Below are 23,853 nucleotides of genomic sequence, written 5' to 3'. Positions count from 1 at the left end.
GGGGGGGGGGGACGGGACAAGAGTCCAGTACCTCAGAACCAAATGTGTCCAACCTTTCTAATGACAGCAGAAATACAAATACCTAACTGTTACCAACAAAGTCAATAGCAAAACTCATTCATTTCAGCAGAAATACAGATCAGCCATCACAGAAACAAGCTTTGGATTCCTAAATCCAAATCATTCCAATGCTATCATTATCACTGAGAACCAATTACAATTTTTTAACTTTTAACACTCTAGTTTGCCTTATATTTCTAATGGTGAATTCACTTGCTGAGGACAAGCTCTGCAGATCACCTCAACTTCTGCTGCTGCAACCAGAATCCCCCTGCTTACTAACGCTCATGCTATACACATCTCTGATGAATTAGCTAGTCTGTAACAGCAATCCTCAACTTTTCTAGACTCAAGGTGCCCATCAGACAAGAAGCCCACCTCAGAAAAATACCAACTTAGTTTTCACTGTTTTTGACTACAGAAAAACAACAGAGCGACTCTGCTGCTGCAAAGAACGCAGAGAGGCCACAACAGCATGTTCACAGCATGTTCTTATCCGTCTAGTTGAAGTCTCTGGGTTTCCCTTGTGAATTATGCCTGCACACCTAATTGTGGCAATGTGGTGTGGCTCTCTCCAGCACCCCAAGAGCACCTCCAGGCCCCCCCCGGTGCCCTGCCACTGTGGTTGAGATGCAAACCTACCCTGCCTTCTGCCTGACCTGGACTTAATGCAGTCTCCTGAGGCCTGACAGCAATCCCAGTTATGAAAACCAGTTTCTCTGCACACCACAGCAGACGCTGGGAAACCCTCCTGCAGTTGCAGCAACCCAACACCTGGGTGTCTGGAGATTTCAGAAACCCAACCATCGTCACTGCAGGGCACATGGCGAGCTCCAGAAACACACGCAGACACCTGCTCCGGGCTCTTCTGTGACAGAGAGAGGCAGCCAGGCAATGCCCCAGCTCCTACCGCACGGAGAGAAAACCCTCCCCTCTCCCCCAGCTGAGGAGACATCGAGGAGGGCGGCAAGGCTGGGAGCTTCATAGAAAATGGCAAACGTTTGCCTGGCGCACCCCTTTCACGCAGGCTCCCCCCCCGCGCTGCAACAGCCCGAAGAGCAGGGCGCTCGTTTTAGGGGAGCAGAGCCCGCTCCGCAGGCTGCCCACCCGCGCACAGGTCCCGCCGGCTGCAAGTTTCCGCGCTAAAAAGAAAAAGAAGAGGGGGCATCTGGTGTGGGGAGCGCGGCGCAGACAGCAGTGCAGCCACCAGCAACAAACTTCCCCGGCGCCCCGTTTCCTCTCCCCCGCCGCAGCTCCCGGCTTGCAAAAGCAACAGCCATGATTCACCAGAGCCCGCGCCGGCCCCCAGCGCGGGGCGTGCAAGGCGCCGGGTCCCGCGGCCCGACCCGGCCCCGGCCCGGCTGCAGCGGGCGCTCGGGAAGCGGCAGCAAGTTGCGGTGCAATCACGAGGATGCGGCCGGCACCCCCGGCCGAGCCCCGCTTCCCCCCGCCCTCACCTCCAGTCCCGCGGCGCAGTGTCAGTCAGGCTCGGTCTGACTCATCGGCTGAGCTCACAGCTTGCAAAAAAAAATAATTAAATAAATAAATAAATAAAAAAAAAGGGCCCAGGCCACATCCAGCAGGCGGCGGCAGCTGCTGCCTGCCCGCGGTGCACGCGCGCGGGCGCGGACACGGGCCCGGCCCCAAACCAGCTCTCCCACTTCTGCAGCGCCGCGTCTCATGACCGCCGCCCCCTCCCCACGCCCACTTCCTGTTGCCAAATAAGGCCGGGACTGGGTTTTTAAACCAGGCAGCAACTCCCCGGAGCCGGGGATTTCCAGCAGAGCTGCTTTCTGCTTCGTGGCCTTCCCTCCCCCTGCAGCTCTCGCAAAAGGCCTAGGGTTTGCTTTGCAGAAGAGCGTCCCTTGACAGCCTGGGAAGACATCCTTGCCTTGGAGTCACCCCTGGGTGGGGTCTGAGGGACACCAGTGTGTGTCCTCTTTCCACCCGTCCTTGCCCTGCAACTGGGAGACCAGGTGGTCTGGGCTGTGGAAATGCTCTCCAAGCTGCCGCCCCGCACGTCGGCTTGGCCAGGTCCTCGTCCAACAGCCAGCAATCCTTCCAGGGGCCCACAATATCTGCCTCGGCCTGCTGGGGAGTCTGCAGTGACTTAAGAGGCCACAAACCAATCCACAGAAGTTACAGGTCTTTCTACAGGGGAGACTAGCTGTAGGCTAGGATTTCTCCTCTTTTCTCTGTTTCCAAAGCAAGACACTTTACCTCAAAACAAGCTGCCACTTGGATGTAGCACCCTAGACAGAAATTACACAAACTGCTTCAAATGTGTAACACACGTTCAGTGCACATAAACCACTTTCAAAATGGCCAAAACTGGTTTAAGATAAACCTTGATGGCTGTAGTATCAGACTTAACTGATTTAGGTTAAATTGGTTCCTTGAACTTCTGTCCCAGCTCCTCTCCAGATTGATGTTAATGCTCAGTCCCCCAAGATGCTTTGCCCCTCCCCTGCAACTCCCTCCTGGCAGGGTGGGTGGGTAAGGATGGCCCAAGCTGTCTGCTCCAGCCAAGCAGGGAGGTGTGCTCCAGCACCGTCCAGCTTCTGGGCTGGACCACTGCAGGCATGTGGCTGCACTCGGGGTATTTATACGCATCCATGCATCTCCTCTGATGCACGGAAGCAAAGCTGACACGCCTGGTGATGCATCACATGCATTTGTATGAATGGCAAAATGCACGTCACACCTTCAATGCGTTTTAGTTCAAAAGCGTGCCACCACCATTTTCTCTGCACTGTAGTGCAAGCATGTGTACAAATGCCCTTAATTATTGGTTCAATCTGTGCAGTTTAGACTAAACTGAGAAGACTGAATCAATTCAGTCCCTGGCTTTTGGACTGTGGAGTTGGTTAACAGCCAGTTCCTGATAGCCAGAAACAAATGCAGGACAAAGCCTGACTTGGTGACACATGAAGTAGGACAGTGTTAGAGGACATTTCTCCAAACTCAGGCAATTTGCTTATACTCTGCTTCCGAGTACCACCAACCCCAAACATTCAGAAACTTTGAGTCAGAGCCCCAAACAAAAGAATTACAAAAATATGTAATACATAAAAGCATTTTGCACGTTGTGCCCTAGGTTTCTGCAATTTTTGTGCTCACTAGGTGTACATTTTGCAAGTTTTATCTCATCAATCATAAAAGCCTGAAGCTTTTTTTTCACCCTAATTTAAAATGAGAGAACATTCTCAATAATAATTTGCCCCCAAGAGCTGGGACTTCAGCAGAAGCATTCAATATAATGCAGAGGATTCCAAGCACTGTGAAAAAAATCTCAGTGCACCAATATGAGGAATTGTCTATACAGATGAAATAGCAAATCTGCCTATGCATAAACTACTGTCACAGGCAGAAAGCACACTGAAAAACCGAGAAAACTGTCCTGTCTTATCTTGGACACTATTTATGGAAACAGGAAAAATTCAGAGAGAAGAGTAAATTTTAATAGTATCCTTGTAAGAGTCTGATTAAACTTGTGCTGCAGAACCCATACCAAAACGACTCCATTCCTTAAACTAGCAGACTTTCTATCCTTCAGGCACAACCCTGGGCCCCAGTTTTTTAAAAAGTTCCAGGTAGGTGGACCTCAATGCTTGCACAGAGCCCCACAAGGTTTTCTATGTAGCCACAAGGCTTTTTCCATGTGAAATGGCTTAAGGCAGTAGAATTTTCCAATATTCCACTCTCCATTTTTGTTTTCGTGCAAGCACAGACAACAGCCTGTTTCCATTAGTGTTGCAACATGCAGGAAGCCCACAACAGAACTAAAGAAGAACTAAGACAGAAAATTAGCAGGCAGAATAAACTAATCTCCTTTCTGAATTTTGAAGCAGATTGATCCTTGCACATATGCTTTATCTTGCCACTGCATTCTCCCATGGCATATTTAATATAATAAATGGTAGACTGGCATTTGGTAGCAAGTGCATTTAGTCTCACAAAGAGTTAATGGAAAGAGAAAATGTTCTACATGTGACAGCACAGCTCATGCAACATTTTTCTGTGGTGCATACACTACAACCTCAGAATTTCACCTCATCTCTTTCAATCAATGTCAATACTTCCCTGCTTTCTTTGTGGGACATTCTAGAACAGCAGAAAGAAGTCTTACAGAGCAACTTCTAGGTAGATAAACGGTGTGTGCTGTAATTAATAGCAAGCCAATTCTTCCTACAATACACAAGATAAATCAAGTAACAGCAATGACCTTCAGACTGCAATTTTACAGAAACCTCTCAAAGCTCGACACATGCTCTATTGAATAAATATTTTGGCTTTCACTTTGCTCTGGATGTACCAAGAGAGACTCATAGAAAAAAAAGTTTTTGAAGAGGCAATCAGTGAAGGGGGGAAGTGGGGGAATTTGTCTAGTGCTTAATGACCTGCATTTTTTCCCTTAAAATAATTTTTCACCTCCATTATTCATTCTCCTTTTACTTACTTAAAATGGTGACTAATTTTTTTTTAAAGAGGAAGTGGTTTCCCTCCTTCTCTCTCTCCCCTTTTTTAACTATAGAAATATCAAATCAAACCTGTTTTTTCCTCAAGGATTTTCCTAGAGATTACAAAGCAGCTTATTAAGCATTGTTCACTTTAGTAGAGCAGCAGTGGAGGGGAAGGCTGAATATTTCACAACAAGCACATTTATACCAAATATGCATCAGGCACTGGAGTTAAATAAAAATGTGTTTCCAGCAGGAGCTAAGCACACTTTCCCTGCTCAGCTTTCACTATCTCAACTCTTGCAGTGTCATAATGTCACTGACTCTCTAATCACTCTTCTGATCTGCAGTTCTCATCTTAAAAAAGGAAAATGCCTCTTGCCTCCCTCCCCTTCCACAAAGTATCAGTGTCTTTATACTTTTTAATGCAGCAAAACCAAACATATGATCACTTCCATCAGTCCACTTTCCCTCTCCACTAACCACCTCTATAAGCAGAGCTTGAGGGGGATGTACCTGAGGTTGGGTCTGTGTTGTGGGCTCTGCTTTTTTTAAAAAAACACTCTAGCTCTGCATAAAGGACTGAGGAAGAGAAAGGGCATCCCTCAAACAAGAACTCCCAAGTTGCGGTTCCAATTCCCAGACCTACTACTGTGCATAAAGAAGGGGCCTGAAGGAGGAGCAACACAGCACTTGCCAAGTACTGTGGAGAATGAGTTTGTACAGTTAACTGATCACTCAGTACTTAAAAGTACATATGAGAGATGTGTTTTTTTCTGGCATCTGATTACAAATTGCCTGTGCATAATACAAATTGCATAATGCCTTGCCTAGAATCCTTTCTGGGACGCCCAGCACTTGAAAGGTATCATTCCCCAATGCCACAGCCCTCCTTCCAGGTCAAAACTTACAACTATGGCCTAACAAATTCCACATGTGAATCTAATACACAATAACAAGTACTTATGACCCATCTAGTAACTACACTATGCTTAACTCATCTTTGAGGTGCCCTGCCCTACACTCTCACTTGGGTCCATGGGGCTTGCCTGGGCATCAGTATTACTATTTTCAGGACACTGTAGACCTAGCAAGGCTGAGATCTGTAACTTACAACCATCCATCAAACTGACTCTGGAATACTCCTCTCAGCAAATTAATTTCTTGGACATCATTGTGAAAATTTGCAGTGGCTATAACACCACCACACTGTATCAGAAACCAACCAACCATGACAGCAATCTTCACACCAGGAGCTCTCATCCTAAACGTACCGCTAGATCCACTGTGTATAGCCACGCTCTACATTACAACCATATCTGCTCTGATCCCACCAACTGACTGGGAGGCACACATTAAGGATCTGGAGCAGGGATTCCTACAATTACAATATAATCCTAAAATCGTAACTGCTCAAATCAACAGAGCCAGACTCAGACCCTATTCTGGCCTGCTACACTGCCAACCACCCAGACAAGGATAACAGAATCCTTTTGGCTGACACCTACAGCCCCTCAAGATTAAATATCTTAGACACATCATGAATAACCTCTAACCTCTCTTGGAAAATGACAACCGTCTCAAGGTAGCCATGGGGGGACAAACCTGTCCTGGCTTACAGGCAGCCCTTCAACCTCAAACAGCATCTCTCCAGCAACAGACTGCCTCCTATGCTCACCAAGGCACCAGACCTTGCTCCAGACCAGATGCCAGTTGTGTCCCCTCAGAAGCCACATCATCACTGAACCAAGTCATATAAAATACAACATGTGAAGTTCATTTATCTGCACCACTACCAACATCACATTCTTACAGCGTCCCTCTGCCATCTGACAGCATGATCCCTACATATACGAATGAATAAACACCGATCTAACATCAATTCCAGAAAGACACACAGGACTGCAGCAGAACACTTTAACCTTCCTGCCCATTCTATTATTGACCTCAGACTGGCTGTTCCCAGACAACAAAACTTTACAAACTTGAATGAGAAACTGCAGAACAAGAAATCATTCACAGGCCAGATTAAGTTATGTACGGTCTAAACCAAGACTATGGATTCTTATCCTATTACCTGAATTTGCTTTTTTAACCCCTACGTCCCTCAATGGGTTAAATGCTTTCTCCCTCCTAAGCACCAGCAGTGCCCCTCCTTTTCCTCCCCTCTTCCTTACCCTTTGTATTCAAATCATTGCTTTCTATTTAGAAGCTCTGTTTCCTGCAGTTCTTTCACAGCATCTGAAGTAAGTTCTCTACTTACGAAAGCTAATACTATACATCTCTGATTTAGTTAGTCTTTAAGGTGAAAATCTACCCTGCTTTCTGCCTGATTTCAGACTAACGCAACTAACTACCTCTCCATGATCCATATAGGGCACAGGTATCAGAGTTGCAAGAAGACTACACCAATACTTTCCTTAGAGGTATCCATGAGCAACTCAGTTTTGTACTCAGCTTCATGTGCCAGGGCCTCCTTAATTAATGATCTGAATAACACTGCACACAACAAAAAACTTTTCAGGCCTTGTTATCTATCACAGGGCAAAAAAAAGTATAAACAGTGGGCTTCAAGTGCAGATTATTTTGCTACCCACATTGATTGGTTTGGAAGATGCACAAAAATGGCATGAACTTTGCTAACAGATGAAGAAATAAAAGAAGTGTTAATATCTGGCTGTTCACCATGGGCATATGCCATTTAATGGTGACCTACAAATGAGTTTGTATGGTTTTTTATTTCATGATAAATAAAGAAGACCTGAAAAGATTTATACTTTGTGCAGGGTAGGTGATGTTATTTGGTTCATATGTCTGATACCCCTCCCTCAAAGTATAGAGAATGGCAAAATTTTATCTTCCCCAATTTTGCCTGAGAGGCTTCTGTAAACAAGACTGATTAAAATTTTAAAGTAACTTGTTTTCAATAATAAACTTTCATTTGCACCAGAAATTCTGCCTGTGTAAATGTTCAGAATACTGAGACACAAATGGTAGCAGCTTTCTTTTAAAGTCACTTCCCAGATACTACCATTGACAACTGCCAGACGAATCATACCCAGTGAACCTCACATCAGTTTCCTTCCATGCTACGATTTTAATAGCGGAAGGGATATGTTTGTGTGCTCTTGTTCTTGTATGCCAACTCTACTGGATGAGTGGTGATAGTTATATCTAACAGTAAACCAGGTGCAGAGAGGTTATAGTAGTAGGGAAGGAGGGTTTCTAAAGAGTTAGCAGTTGTTACTGTCAGTTTTCAACCCTGTTTGCCGTGGTCTTCCCAGCCACTGACGGTAAAACACAGTCACCCAGCAGAACAGTGTCAGTGCCATTCAAAATCTGCTTCCCAGAAAACTCTTTCCTTGATTTTCATATTTAATATTAGCTACATATATGGAAAACTAGAGTATCTATACAGTACATATTGGAGAACAGCACACAATGCTTTAGCAGCTCATGCTCTAGACTAATTCTAAATGAAAGCTATAGCTGCTTTCAATAAAGTAGATGACACTCATCATCAGGGATCCTGGCTTACTCTGGATTAAAAATAGCAAATTCTCTGATTAACCCCCCCACCAAATCTGTGTTTTTTCCAAGAATAAAATGAAACTGGGAAGCCTACCAGTGCCTCAATCACTATAATAAAATACATTCTAAATACCTATATATTTTGGTGCTTGATTTTGGGGGGGGGGGAGGTTTATCATGGAAAATCAGAGCTCCCCCTGCCTCCTTGACTCACCAGGATGTGGATCTAGCTGTGGTTGCACTTGGCAGCAGCAGGGGCAGTGGTGTGGAATTGTGCCCCCTGCTGCTGCCTTGGCACATGGCCGCAGTGGCCCCTGGGGGCAGGGCAGCCCCAAACCCACAGCAGCCAGCCCGCATCCACCCCCACCCTGCGCACAAATCTGAGGGCACATGCCCCCCCATGTCCTCCCGGGTGTGTGCACAGTGGCAGGGAATCAGGTCCCCTGCTGCCCCCCAGATGCCCTCGGCTCCATCCTGCTCCCTGCCCAGGCCCTGCAGCCATGCATTTCCACCCCAGCCTCAGGCCCCATGCAGCACCCCAGATGAGCAGTGCCCCCAGCCCTGCCTAACACTCTCCCTGCCTATGGGGGCCTCAATCCCTGCCCTCCCCCATTTACGTGGCACCCCTTGCCTGATTTCCACATTTTTCTCCTTAAAAAGAAAATCCACATTTTCCCCCTAAAATGAGAATATCCATGTTTTTCTGCATTTTTCCATGGTGAACAGAAGACCTGGATCCCTGCTCTTCAGTGCTTGTGGACCACCAATCTGTCACTGAACTAACTTTTCCAGGCTTAACTCAAATGTAATGAGAAGACCAACATCTTGCAAAACTATTATATATGCTTAAAACCCTGAAGTAACTGTTGGCTGCACATCACAGTATGACAGTCCATAAAAATAATATAGTAACAAAAAGTGAGACTAGGACTAAGATGGGAACATTTGTCACATGGCAAATCATTAAAGCCCTCTCGTCTCTATTGCTGCCAACAAGAAAGGGTGACAGAGAACTACCTATCCTTGTGGTGACTTCTGATTAAGCTTCCACTTAGATACCTGCATCCAAAGTTACTACACTCCTCTTCTTTACACTCCTCATAGGGTCACTATGTCCTGCCAATTCATCAACTCCCAAAATAAACTTGTTGAGTAACTAAAGATGTCAATAGCTTTTCACATTCTCTCCATGCAGACAACATCATACAGCTGAGATGGTAACCCAAATACAAAGTAGATGTTTCATACTTAATTCACAGAAGAGCATTTTCCAATGCAATTGTCATTTGTAATATCCCTAACATCTTAACAAGCCAATTCACATTTTCCTAGGGCTGAAATTTTAAACAAGAAAAACACATTAATAATTTAAATTTCATCAGGACACCACAACAGTTTTTTTCAAGCCAGGACTATCCCTGACAAATCAAAGTTTGGTTGCTTTACACCTAAATCGTATGTACTTGGTCCCTGAAGTGGAATCCAGAACTCTGGAGCTGAGTACCTATATTTCTTATAGAGAGCATAGGGAGGATTAGGCAACTCAAAAACAGGCAGCACCCTGAGCAGGAAACAACCTAGAACAAGCCAACAGGGAACAAGAATGAATGAAGCACGTGTATGAAATCCCACCCTTTTCAGGGTCTTTTCCATGTTCAGCCATTTGGGGATCTGCAGCCTAGAACCCTTTCCCAAAGAATTCCTGAATGCTTACAACTTTTCCTTCCAAAACAGAGCATGGCAAGTCTTTAAGATGTGGGAGGGATTTTACATGTAATATAACAGCCTTGAACAGGGGTTGGCAGGGCCTGCTGCGAAACCCAGGATCCCAGGGCCCTGTCCATGGCAGGCTGGTGAGCAAGAGCTGTGCCAACATAGCCCCGTTTCCCCTACAGCTGCTTGTCCCATCACAACCACCACAGGCACTGCCTCCACCACAGCATGCAGTCACTTGGCCCACGGTCACTTACCCAACCACTGCCACTTGTGCCACCACCAGCCCTGCAGCTGGGCCTGCCAATCTGTACCAGGGCACAGGGTCAGTTTGACACCCCTGATATGCAGGAATAGTCCCATAAGCAAGGGTTAGAACCCAGGACTTTGCCCCCTTAGGGAGGTGCACTCTCTCTGGTCCAATGAACTGAATTATTTTCTACAAAGTGGCACAGATTCAACAGGATAGATAAGGAGTGTCCTATGCACAGAACAACCCATCTCTTGGTTATCCTGGGAGGTGGTAAAAGCTGGTTTGAACTTCCTCACGCTGAGGAGGAAATTAAATGCAAGTCTCTTACTTTGTGTTTTAAAAGGAACCAGATGCAACTGCATTTCTGTAGGGTCTCAATCCTGTGGGGGTGGTGTACATTTGAAGTGTTCCAAGATCACCATCAGTTATGGACATCAAGAGACAAGCATAGGACCATACAGTTTCTGAATCCTAAATGAACTTGGATATAAGCTAGGAACCAACTTTCTCAAACTAGGGCAGCATAAGCATGACTCCATATAGTTTGTGAACTAAAGACAAGATTAAGTCCTCTAGTATTAGTTGGCAGCTAACCAGGGCTTTTTGGATCAAAAATTTGTTGTGCCAAAGTCCTGCATTAGGAGATTTAGATCTACCCCTATATGCCACTATGTACTCTCCAAATTACGATGTTCTTCCCTTCTTTCACAATTGCTTCTAATTCATTTAAACAAATCATTGCACATAAAGTACATAGCATCTTCCATCTCAAAGCACTTTACAATAAGCAATTAAGCCTTACAACAGCAATATTAGGCAGGTAATTATCTCCATTTTACAGATGAGGTAAACATAGCACAAGAAGGGTAAATTACTTGTCAACAATCACGTAACAAGCAACTGGGGAACCTGGAAATAAAACACTTCCTAGTTAAGCCTTATGACCATTAGGCAATACTCCCACCCTACAGAGTGCTGTTAGTTTCTCTATCAACTATATTTCTGATTTCTTATATTAATCTGATGGTGTGCAAATTTAAAATGCAAGTCTGTATGAGATCCAATTGCCATGTTCAAAAAACTTTGGCCCTTTTACTGGCCTTTTATTTAGCGAGAAAGAGGAAAAGCTTTTTTAAAACTTAAATTCACAATATGAACTTTAACAGACAATTTTAATTGCATAGCAAGCAGCCCACTGTATATCAATGCAGATGAAAAATAAATCAATTAAAATAGTACAGGTTACAACACTTTTCCAAAAACATTTTCAGGAACAACAGCAATATCAAGTAAAGAAAGTTAGAAGAAAGGAACTTGTACAGCAATAGCATTGGCAACTGAATCTCAGAAAATAAGGTAACTCCAAAGGACAAGATGAAAAGAACTTTGTGTCAGGCTTCTGTTAAACTGGGGGAGAAGACAACATGGAAAATAATTGTAGCTTGAGAAAAGAGAGCAAGTAATATGTTTTCATACAAAATCTTTAAGGCTAAGTCAGTGACTACTGATAGGAGCCTGTGGTCACATCTTATCAGATTGTCTACTATATTAAATACATTAGAACATAAAGCATGCTTCACCCTCAAAACAGAGAAAATTTTAGGCCTGGGTCTTGCAGCTAAACCCGTACTGTACTGTACAGGTACTGTAATCTCCCTCTACAGATCTCTAGTCACAGGATTGTGGCTTTAGCTAGCAGACCATTTCCTTATATCTGTTTTTGACAGAAGAGGTAGCTACAAATCCCAGAAGAGCAGTTTAATATTGGTTGTTTTAATCTAAAGAATATTAGAAGTTGTAGTAAAAGCAGAGTGGTTCGAATCTGTAAATAAGTTCTCAAATAAAACAAGAGGCAGTTTGGCTCAAGAATTTTCCATACTATATACCCCAGAAATTAGAAAGGAAATAACATGTCTCCCCTCTTCTCATTCTACAAATAATAGCAGCAGTTTTCTTAAAAGCAGGCTAGACTAAGAGATATGAAATATTTCTATTTAACCTCTATCACCAACAACCTACAGAAGATTCTCAAACAGGGACTGGTGGAACAGAGACACAGATATTAGTTCTATTTAATTTTTACAGCAAAGGTTTCTCACCTAAAATCATATTTTATTTTGAAAGAGGGACATTAAGGACTGAAAGGCACAAAACTAAACATTAAACTCATTTTTATGTCCGACAGATATTTTCTGCATTTTTACACAAAAACAAAGGCTGCAAAATTGCTGCATTCCAGCTCTTCAACAGAGTAATACCAACAAATCAGGGGAACTATTTTTTATATGTTTTTAGTTTTGTTTTTTGGTTCATCAGCCACACAATACTCCCAATCTGTTATTTTAGGAGTAGGCAAGAAACTGCTCATTGTGGTTAAGTATTTGAATTTGGGGTTCCAACTATATGGTATTAACATTTTAATTTAAGGAGACATTAAAATATTGCATCCAAACATTAACCTACCTCTTTGCTATTTTAGTTTTGCAAGTTTACCTGACACAAACAGACTCACTATTTTGTATTTATCTTAAACAAAAACCAATAGTAATTTAATATTAGCAAAAAATACAGTTAGTCAAGATAGGATTATCCTGTTTAGTCCTGTCATCCTTTGATGTCTTGCCACTGGAAGAGCAATTCTGTTCACACACACACAGCTGGACACAGGCATGGGCAAACCAGGTGGCTGCCCAGGGCCCAAAATGGTAATTTTAAAATTATTATTATCTCTGGCGAAGGGGAGCCTGATATAAAAGTTCACCCAGGGCCACCAGGAGCCTAGGTATGGTGTCTCTCTCACACACACGCGCGCACACACACGCGCACACACACACCCCGTCTCTCCAATTTAGCCCAGAGCCAATTACATGGCTAGCATGTTGTTATATATGCATCCCAAGCAAGGAGTGTTTTGTGACTTTAGTTCTTTTTTATTATCCATGGGAACTATCAAAGTATACTGGTCCTTTAAATAGCCTCTCAATGCACATGGCCAGCAGTTGTTGATATTAACAAGTATTTGGGTCAGTGCCTTTGGTCTCATACCTGGTTCCTAATGGCTCTGATAGAGGTGTCTTGTGGAGAAATCTCTGAACTCATTAAACAGCAGTAACAGAGCCAAATGAAACATCTATTCTTGCTCTATAAAATACAACAACAACATTACTCTAATAGTTGTATCTGCTTCTTTAAGACAGGCCTCAAAGGATTTCTGATCTGTTCTAATGTACATTTTAACAACTATATTTAATCATAGTCAAGCTTATTTCAGTTTAACAGAAAATATACCCTAGAATACATGCACACACAAGTAAAATAGTTCATCTTTCTCTGTCAGTAAACACTGCGTTGGAGGATTTAATGTCCATGCTCAGATAGTTTATTAATAGTAATTATTATTCATAATAAAATGCTGTGGAAGAACTGTAAACATAGGGAGTCAAGCCTGGATTCTTTTCATGGCTCTTTCACTAACAATGTAATATTTAACATCTCTGGATCATAGCATAAGTCATATGTTAAACTAAGAAAATATACTTACCTTAATAAGTCTTGAGATCGTTAGATATGATTAAAAATAACTCATCAGAAAAAGCAGTTCAACAAAATTAAAGAAAAGCTAAAGAAAATGGAAATGTTAAGGAACGGTTCTATATCTACTTCACACTTAGAACAGTCAGAGACATCAATGAAAGTCTTGTGCATGAAGCACTCGCAGAATCAGGCTCAACTAATGGATCCTAATTATTGAAGAGCAACAAACAGAAGTAAAAAATTTGTTTGAATATTTCTTTCAAACTTCTTTTAAGGCAAGAAGATGGCTGAAAGGCATATGTCTTGCAGTTGCAAGCTCCAAATAAACATAAAGAGAAACAAAGCTACAAGTTTTACATGCGTCTTGAATTGTAACATCAAATGTAATACAATAATATACAGGCAACCCCTGCTTAATGCTGTTTCGCTATAACACTCATTTTAAATTGATACCCGTTTCCACTTAGCACTCAGCAAGTTTCATTATAATGCTTGCAGTTGCCATCTTGGGTCATTAAAACTTTTGGTTTTGTCTTAATGTTCAGTTTTTCAGGAACCAATTAAGAGTGCTAAGCGGGGGTTACCTGTAATCGGATTATTAGCTGAATCCATACATTCCCCAGTGTGCTTAAATTAAATCAGAACTGGAAATGTAAGATTCTGCAGTGAGATTTTTGCAAAACTGTAGAGAATATTAGACAATGTCCAAGAATCATGGACAAGTAGGGGTGGAAGGGACCTCAGGAACTCATCTAGTCCAGCTTCCTGCTCAAGGTAGGATCATCTCAGTCTAAACCACCCCAGACAGATGGGTATAATTTGCTCTTCAAACTTCCAAGGACAAAGTAGCCTGTTCTAATGCTTAAACACCCTTACAGTAAGAAATGCCTAATATCCAATCTAAATTTCCCTTGCTGCAATTTAAAACTGTTACTCCTTGTCCTGTTTCCTGTAGCCATAAGAAGTTACCAATTTTTAGGATTCCAATTCTTCACCTGTCTAGATGATTTTAATTGATGATTTAAAACCTTATTTTCCAGTTTACTGAGCTTTGTCTTTTTTAACAGTTATTTGAAAAATATTCAAACTAATAATAATATGATTCTGACACAATTCATGGTAGAATTTCCTGCTGTTTAAGAAACATGTATGTTGCATCCAGTGTGAGTTTTTAAGGACTAAAGTGTGATCCTCTTACTCAAACAAAAATATTTACAAATACTACCTTCCACTTAAAGGGGTTTACTTCTGGGGTAAGTTACCATTCAGTATCTGTAAGTATTACAGTCTCTCCCAGTTTTCAACAGCCTTTTCAGGCTGCAGGCCAGAAAGACCGAGCTCAGGTAAAAGAAGGGGAGAAGGGTGTTAGGACCAGACTACTACCAAACACCACCAAAGCTCCACATGTCCAAGCTGGATACAAAGGCTCCACAGGCTGGATCTGACCTATATGCCATAGGTTACCACCAAGCCAGGGTCTAGGCTTACATGAGGTCTACTTTAAATTTCTTGGATGTTGCATTTTTAGTAGTCCTTTCATTCTCAAATTCAAAGTTGATAGACAAGCCAAAATTGTTTATAAAATAAATTAAACTCTCACATTTCCATTTGTATACAGTAAAAAGAGCCCTAGTCAATGGAGAATAGCAGGTTTTAATACTCTTTCTAGAATATTTTGCTTCTGCTGAAAAGAAGAAAATGTATGTAAGCAGCAAACAAGCAGAAAAGTTAAAAAAGCCCTCACACTATTAAGGATATATTAGTGCAATGCGAAAGGACAAACATCTCCTTGGTATCTCCTTCTCATGGTTTGAAAACCATGGATATACAGGCTTTGAAGACCACTTAAATTTTAAGACCAAACTAGAAGAATGCTGCCTGTTCTAGGATCCTGCATTTTGTACTGTAACACTAAAGCACCATTAACAATATTATTTCTGGGCCACAGTGCCCACTCTGGGCAAAGCACTGTCCAAACTCCTGAAGAAGACAGTTTCTGCACCAACAATTCCAGAGTCCAAAAAGAAACAAAAATGTTATGCCTCAGAAATAACTGATTTCTTAGAACTTTTTATCCAAGTATTCCCAAAGTCTGTTACAAACATTTACCATGCCTTAAAATACCCTGTGAGGATACTCTCTCATCAAGCACTGAAAAATTGTGCAATTTGCACAAAGTTAAGTGTTTTGCTGACTTCCCAGCAAGGGGACATTGTAGTATGACTATGTATACAGTACTATCGAGATTCAGTTTGTCAATAAAAATATATAATGAAACAGTTTTCTGCTGGAATTTGTTAATTTACTAAAAGCTAACCATTCTATCCAAACTATAACATTTCAATTAAATTCTAACAGAAAACTACCTTGCTTCCTGCCAGTTTATCCACTTGTTGGCTTTGACATCCCCGACTTCTAGGCCAGGCTCTGGGACACCCACAAGTCAGACTGCTTAGAGTTGCAAAGAAATGAAGCTGCACCAAGAATGTCAAAACATTGGAGTTTTGTTCAGAATTTAAACAAAATCAGTTTGGAAACAGCAATATCTTTTGTTAAATCTTTCACCACCTAAGCCTACTAACCTCTAGGAACTTAAAGAACTTTGCTTTCAGGAAGTACCCAATGAGCAAGGACAATATGTAAGGAAGAAGGAATGAAGTATGAATGTTGCACTGTCCTGGCCTGCTACTTTTATGTTCAAATACTAAACTTTGTATAAAATTGCATCAGCTCCTCCAGGTATATAAAAAAAAAATCAGAAAAAAAATATATTGATGGGAGGGGAAAAACAAAATGGCTAGAGACAGAAGTTACACATAAACCTGTTTAAGTGATCAGAAACTGGTTTAAACCTGTAACAGAACAGAAGCTCAGTGCAAAACCAGTTTCAAAATGGCTGAAACCAGTTTAAAATAAACCTGGTTGAATGTCGTATCAGACTTAACTGGTTTGGGTCAAACCAGTTCATGAAACTTCTGTCCCTGACCCCTTCCTGGTTCAAGTTAAATCAGAGTCCCAGCATGCTTTCCAGCCCTGGGCTGGGCTGTCTGCTCCAGAAAGCAGGGCTGCCCCCAGTCCTCTGCTCCCTAGCTGGGGCACTGAGGGCTGGCTGACAAGGGAGGGGTGGCAAACCCAGCTGGGGATTCGGCAAACCCCAACTGGGGTCTGGGACAAGGAAGGAGAGTTAAACACTCTTTCCTCCTACTCACATTTACTGGTGGCTGCAACTGTGGACTACAAATCTGAGAGGCACCTAGAAGCAGGAAGAAGTGATGCGCAACCCTGCAGAGTCCTGCAGCCGTAAGTCTGGACTGCAAATCCTAGAGACTTTGGGGGCAGCAGGAAGAAGAAGTGAATACACAGCCAGAGAGTTGTGCTGTAGTACCACCCCCCGGCTTCTGGCCTGAACCACTGCAGGCATATGGTTGCATTTCCTGAATCAAAAGTGTAAGTCTATTTACTTCTGCTTCAGTTTAATCTGTACAATTTAAACTAACCTGCAAAGACTGAATTGATTCAGCCTCAGGCTTTTTGACTGTCTGTACCTAGCCCATAAGAACTCCAATGCTGTTAGATGTAATGGCCAAAAGCTGTCATATGTTCCCCTGAGTATGTCAATGGCAGACCAGGAAGGAAAATTCTAGATGCTCTCCAAAAACATTTTCAACTCACAGATATATGAAAGCTATGTTTTAAGCAACTGTAATCAGGAACCTGGAGAAACAATACATCAGAATATTGCAAACTGCACAAAATGGCTGACTCATACGATTATCAAATCCTAAAGGATGATGTAATTCACAACAGATTAGTAATAGGAATGACAAACACAGGAACTTGAATCAGAAGGCTCAGATAGCTACAGACATGTGCAAGACATGAACAAGATCATAACCAAAGGCAGAAAAGAAGCGGAACATAAGAATTCAGTGAAAATACTCAGCAAACCCAAATGATCCTGCAGCAAAGCAGTAGTGCATCTTTTCACTTCAAGCAATACAAATTTGTTCATTATTGTAAACTACTATTCAGAGTGCTGTAACTAAATGAATTGTTACACATCACCCAAGTACCCATCACAAGCAAAGCAATGAAGCATTTCAGCAGATATGGTATCCAAAATTATCTAGTTTCAGAAAAATCAGTTCTTTTGCAGGGAGTTGTGCAATTTATCTGGTAATGGGAATTTAGTCATAACAAGACATCAGACTTCAGCCATCCAAAAGGCAAAGCCATATCAGCATTTAAATTACTTTAATAGTTAAAAGGCCTTAACAGCAACCTATTAAGATCTACCCACATTGGTTGGTACCCGAGTACATCAAGCTCCAGCATTATTACAAGTAGTGGTGGAAGAAAAAACAAACAGGTTGAGAAACATGTAAAAACCAAACCACAACTACAGACAAGCTAAAAAACTTCCAGAACTGTATCCAGGAGACCCTGTCAGGATTAATTTTTTTCCTCAAAATAAATCATACACTTGGAAGTAAGCTACACGTTAGATAAACCCTCATCCATAACATGCTGCATTGGAGGGACATATTCACTACTCCCCTCCCCCCCAAAATTGCCACAAACTCAAGATATAAACATGTGTGGAGGACCCTGGAATATATATCACAATGAAACTTGATCAACAAGACAATGAAAATCAATCATGAGATATCACAAAAGACTCTCAAAATACCGCATTACCAAATTAACCATATCCAAGACAGTATCCTCTCAATACAAGCCAAAGTTGGGCAAGTTCCAACTTCAAACTTCTGCAAGGTATACACAAGACTTTGTATGAAACTAAAGACATGAAAGAACAACGCTCCCAAACTCAGAGAAAAATACCTTTATCTCCAAGCAAGTTAACAGTTAGCTTAAAAAAACCTGGTGTTGATATAAATACATACACACACGTGTGATCAAGACTGTTAAATATGTAAGCAGATTATGATTATTTTTCTGAAATAAAAGGTGACAAGAAGGATGTTGCAATAGATAATCATACTGCCATATATCTCTGGAGGCCTAGTAATGTAGAACCATAGAGAGAGAGAGCTGAAAGGGACCTCAGAAGGCCATCTAGTGCAACCCTCTGCTGAGAGCAGAGACAAATGTTGTTTAACCTGCATTTAGAAACTTCCGGTGACTGAGACTGCACATTTAGATCCTCTAGACCAGCATTTCTCAACCCCTGGGTCGCAACCCAACAATACGTTGCAAGAATATATGAAAGGGTTGCAAACAAACTTTAAAAATGAATTCTCCTTTAATAGAGAAAAACATGGCAAACTGGCTTTTCCCTTGCAGGCTGGCAGAGTTCCAGCTGCAAGAGGCTGCCTGGGGCACACTTTGCCCTCCATACACCCACCCCTTGCCCCATGGAGGGGGGCTGGGGCCTGAGGGTGGGGGGGAGGGGCAGTAGATTGGGAGTGGCCATCAATATTTACAAATGCATCCCAGTACAAAAAAAGGTTGAGAGCCACAGCTCTAGATAATCCTGTTTCCAGTGTTTAGCCACCCCCACAGCTGGAAAGGTCTTTCTGATGTCAAACCTAAATCCTGTTTGTTGCAACTGAGGCCCATTATTTCTTACATATGTGGAGGAACAGCACATTATGTCTCCCTTTATTTTTATGCACACAAGACAACAGCAAAGCCAAGAACAGAGCCCAGGAGTCCTGGTTCTTAGTCTCCTGCTTAAAATCATTTGTAATATTTAGCCCTACAGTTGCCTATTTATATTGTAGAACTCAAAATTAATGTTCAAAGAACTTGGAAACAGAGGAAATGGAAGACTGCAGGAAGAAAGGGCATTAGTCCATGATTTACACACAATGTCTTATTCAAATAGCTTATTTTTTCAAGTGCAAATTGACTGGCTGCAGAAGCAGTAAGAGGCATTGGTACAAGGGACTGACTGTCAGAATCAATGATAAAAAGACACAAAAGAAAAAAACCTAACAGTATATGTTCCATGCCATAGAAAAACCTATATGAATCTACGGCTGAGAAGAGGATGAGGTAGTTTCTGAAGTACTGCAGCAAAGATGCAGTGGCGCAGGCCAGTGACCAGAGTTACAGACCCAGGATCTCTGGAGGGCTTGAACTCACATTGCAAGCTTCTGTACTACTGCATCTTCCCTGCTACTGCTACCCATGCTAATTTAAGTATTCCTGCCTGCACCACAATGTCAACTTAATTTTGCTAGGCAGACATACCCTACATGCCTGTGAGAAATTCCACTGAATTTCATGGGATTATTGGGAACCTTAAAGTTATTTGTCTGCATAAGGGTATGCAGGATCGTGGCCTAAGATCTTTTTCACATTGGTTTTCAAGCACAAGATTTAAAAAGAAATATTTCTGTATCACAAGCACAAGCTAGTCACAGAACATGCATTATTCAAGATTTTTAGTACAAATTTCCTATTTGATTCTAGAAGTGGTGTCACAAAGCAAGTCAGGCATAAGATGCAGGAAAAACTGTATAAGTGCATAACAGCTTGATCTCACACATCTTAAAATACCTTTATTTATTTTCCTCATACATACTGACGGTTCACCAAAGGAACATTAGCAAGATTAGTGGGCCTACCATTTGACCTAAATATTTTGGTTTATAAATCATTTGCAAAGCTCCAGTAAAGTTCTACTTACAACAAACACATGACTTAGAGCTCTTTTTCAAGAAAACTGAGTATGTTTTACTTTATGCACTTTATAAGCAATATTTAATTTGCAACATGGGGGAACTTACAGTAATAAACTGATGCATATATACCTCTAAAGTAAAATATTCCTAATAGGGCAGATTTTGGCCCCAAGGTATTATAAATAACAGTTTTCTCTTTTGTAGCACCTTTCAGAAAGAGAATGTCAAAGCACTTTTTAAGCATAACTCAAGCCTGCTAATGTTTACAAAATAGTACAGAACTATTATTCCACTTTATAGTTGAAGGAACTGATGGAGAAAGTTGAAGCCCACATTTTAAATAGTAGCTTCTATTTCTTTGGGCCAAACTGGAGACACTTTAGATGTGTTATGTGCAAGAGCCACTCACCCACAGATTAAATCAGTAGAAGTTATGGACATCCAGCACCTCCTAAAAGCAGACCTAAATTGTGCACACAAGAATTTAAGCACACCAAATAGCAGGTCCCTTTTCTAAATCTAAGAAGATTTAGCAGACTTGTCAGCAGTCAGTGAAAATAAGGGGTAGAACTGAAACGTCTCAGCTCCCAATTCCTTGCTCTGCCACTGGATAACACTTTCTCTAGACAGCTCTGGCAGGCAGGGTGGCATGCATAGACTACCTTGTCCAGAGGAGCCAGGCTATAACCTCTACAGAGCTTTGTTCCAATTCTCCACATCATTGCTAAATTTGGTTTACAGGAAGGGTTAGTCATTGCAGTCACCCAATCACAAATCCCAACATTCAGAATTAATATAAGACCCTCAAAATATTAAATATCTTGTAAATCATGAGGTTATTAAGAAGTAATAAAATATGCATTCTTTTTATCCGCTTCCTGGTTTTTGTGCCTTTAGGAAAACGGGGGTCATGTTTTCAAGCTTATCTGCACCCATACAGGCTAGAAACTCTGTTTTAAAAAGTTGAGACTTGTGCAATCAAAAGATTCCTACAATAGAGGCTTTAAGAACACTAAATATTGAACAACTACTCATAAGAAAAATCTCTAGATTTGGCAGCAGTGTGTTTCCATTACATGTCATCTAGCCCTCTTCTTTATGGCTCCATTACATATGGCCTAGTCCTTTTCTGAACCTTTCATATGTTGTTGCATAACAGCCGAACTATCTCCTTTGCCTCTCCCTCTCCAAACAACAGGATAACTGAATTGTTCATTTTAATGCAACTGATCTCCTTATCCAGACCCCACCTACAGTAACATTTTTACAGTAGAACCCTACACGAGATCCAACATATTGTATTAGAAGTGACTGCTTCACATTTGCTGCTCAAATGCAGATTCCATAATCTGGCAACATCTTTTGCAATTCCAGAAGCCTTGTACAATGTATGGCATCTAGGACTTCCGCAGAGGGACTTCTCCAGGAAGTGCAACATTTTCCTTCTCCATCCCATATCAGGCGGGGCAAGTATACACTTAACTCCACTTCTCTTCATCCTCCGTACTTAAGGTGTTTGGTAATACTTCAGGGAGAGATCTTCCCTTGGGGGTCAAAGGGCAAAGAGGAACTTGGCATTTTAGTAAGGAAAAAATGCTCTTTTTTAGTATTTGCAATGCAAATCTGTGTTTTGCTGAGCGCACAAGTCTTGTGCAATAGCCTGTGTACACCCATTCGTTCCAACAATGCCTTCCTATGCAATCTCACTGTAATTACACACAGTCATACAGCTGTTGCTACTGCTCTGAGCTACAGTATCACTCTCTAAGCAACTAATCTTAGTCCCTGCATTAGGGCATTTTCCCTTTCGCTCTTTACCCTCCCTTTGCTGCTTGCTGACTGCTCTGTTGTGGAGAGGCTTTGCACATTTTGCAAAACGATAAATCAGGATTTAATCAAGTTCTCATCTTGGCTGTTTTAACATTTTCAACTATTTGTTTTAAAACAAATGCCAAACATGTCCACAGAACGCGAAGCGGGAAAATATCCTGCAGGTCTGCAACCCTGCAAGGTTTTATAAAGCTGAAATAAATCTTTGCTCACATCTATTAAAATAAAAGACTTGTAAGTATTATGTAAGACACTCACATATGTGCGTGGGCGTATTGTCAGCTTTTACTGGTAAACTGCAAAGAAACAGTCCTTTTCAGTTACTGTCACATAAAAGAACTGTACAACTGAGAACAGAATGCCAGGCTGTCAGAAACAATGTAGGGAGCTGCTTTTTTTTCTTTAAATATGATTTCAGTCCCAAAAAATGGTTGCAATATTTGAAAATCAAGGGCCACCTTGTGTTCAAAAAATAATTAAAACATATTTAAGCTTCTTTGCTACAAGCATGAGGCATTAAAAAAAGGAAAAATCTAGCATGCTTTCTACAATGTACCCACGGCAAAAGCTAAATAAGTGCAGCATATTAGCAGTCTTGCACGGAGTGCCATATATGGAGCAGACGAGTTAAGTTTTAACAGAAGCAAAAATTGTGCAAGAGGGAAGGTAGGAGGACAACATCCAACATCTTCAATGCAATGATGTGGCTTGGGGGGAGGGACAAGCGATTTTGATGGACGGCTTTTAAAAGCTTATTTAAAAAAAGACAAAAACCCAGCGAGTGCTCTTTGCTGCGTTTAAGGAGAAACGAGAAGGCGGTGTTTCTCAGGAAGAAAGGAACTCGTGTCACTCACGGCACTTCTGCTGGCTCGGGCTCGCTTGTGCCTGGGGCGCCGGGGGGTGCAGTCAGCTGCTCCTGTCATTTGGGAGCGCGGAGGTGGCGGGGCTGCAAGGGGACACGGCCACAAAGAAACTTAGCAGCGGACCTGCCTCCTCGCTCGTCGTCCTGCACCTAGAAGCTGCAGGAAACGCGCCTCTCTCTCTGTAAACCCCCTGGGGCGGAAACACCCCGATGCTGAAGCTGCTAGAGAAGAAGGTGGGGAGAGAAACTCGTGTGCTCACCTCGGCGGCAGGAGACAGCTCTGGGAAAGGGCGGGGAGGAAACAACTGACAAACGCAAACTTTGTTTCTTTCTCTCCGGGACTCGCTGAAGGCGTCACTTCCTCGTGCTGCGAGGGCAGGAGCCTCCCGGGCCCCTCCTCCCTTTCCCGCCGCTGTGCCACTGCGGGGCGGGAAGCGCAAGGGGGAAGCCCCCGCGGTCCCCGACCCTGCCCCTGCCGCGTGGTGAAGGCCAGGGGAGGATCCTGCCCAGCCGAGGCTGCACCCCGGATTTCCTCACCGAGTGCCTGGCCTGCCTTTAACCTAGAGAGCAAACTCCTGCTCTCCTAATGCCAGTCTTTGAGGTTTGCCCCTATTCTTATTCATCCAGCCGTCAGATGTGCTGCTGTCTCATGAGTACAGGCACAGAAAGGTTTCAAAATTTAAGAACAATTTTTCCAACTGTTTTGTTGGTCTAACAAAAGATATCGCGTCTACCCAAAGAACTTTGTCTGCCAAAGGTTTTTACAGCGCCAGTCAGAGGGACTCCCCCAAGGTCCCCTAGAGTTGGACACGCTGCTTCAGTGGCTGCGCAGGCCAATGTAGAAGGAATTATGTGCTTAGGCCCATGCGTAGGCCTCCTACTATAAACAAGCGCATTCAAAGCAGTAGTGATTGGGTTGCGTCCAGCCGAAGTCATAGGGATGTGATCCACTGACCC

The 23,853-nt window shown here is 42.4% G+C and overlaps 1 protein-coding gene across 1 annotated transcript in view; it reads right to left on the bottom strand.

The window, feature by feature from the left end:
* The window catches only part of ELMSAN1 (ELM2 and Myb/SANT domain containing 1), a 67,278-nt gene extending 43,655 nt beyond the window's left edge, over window positions 1–23,623 (bottom strand). Inside the window, exon 1 of the mRNA XM_019519099.1 lies at window positions 23,157–23,623. The gene's annotated coding sequence lies outside the window, so the exon portion shown is untranslated. The remainder of the gene's footprint in view (window positions 1–23,156) is intronic.
* Window positions 23,624–23,853: the final 230 nt, after the last annotated feature.

The sequence above is a fragment of the Gavialis gangeticus genome, unplaced genomic scaffold (assembly GCF_001723915.1).
Source record: "Gavialis gangeticus isolate Ggan-Ray unplaced genomic scaffold, GavGan_comp1, whole genome shotgun sequence".
NCBI classification, from domain to species: domain Eukaryota; kingdom Metazoa; phylum Chordata; order Crocodylia; family Gavialidae; genus Gavialis; species Gavialis gangeticus.
This window is presented reverse-complemented; position numbering and strand designations above follow the sequence as displayed.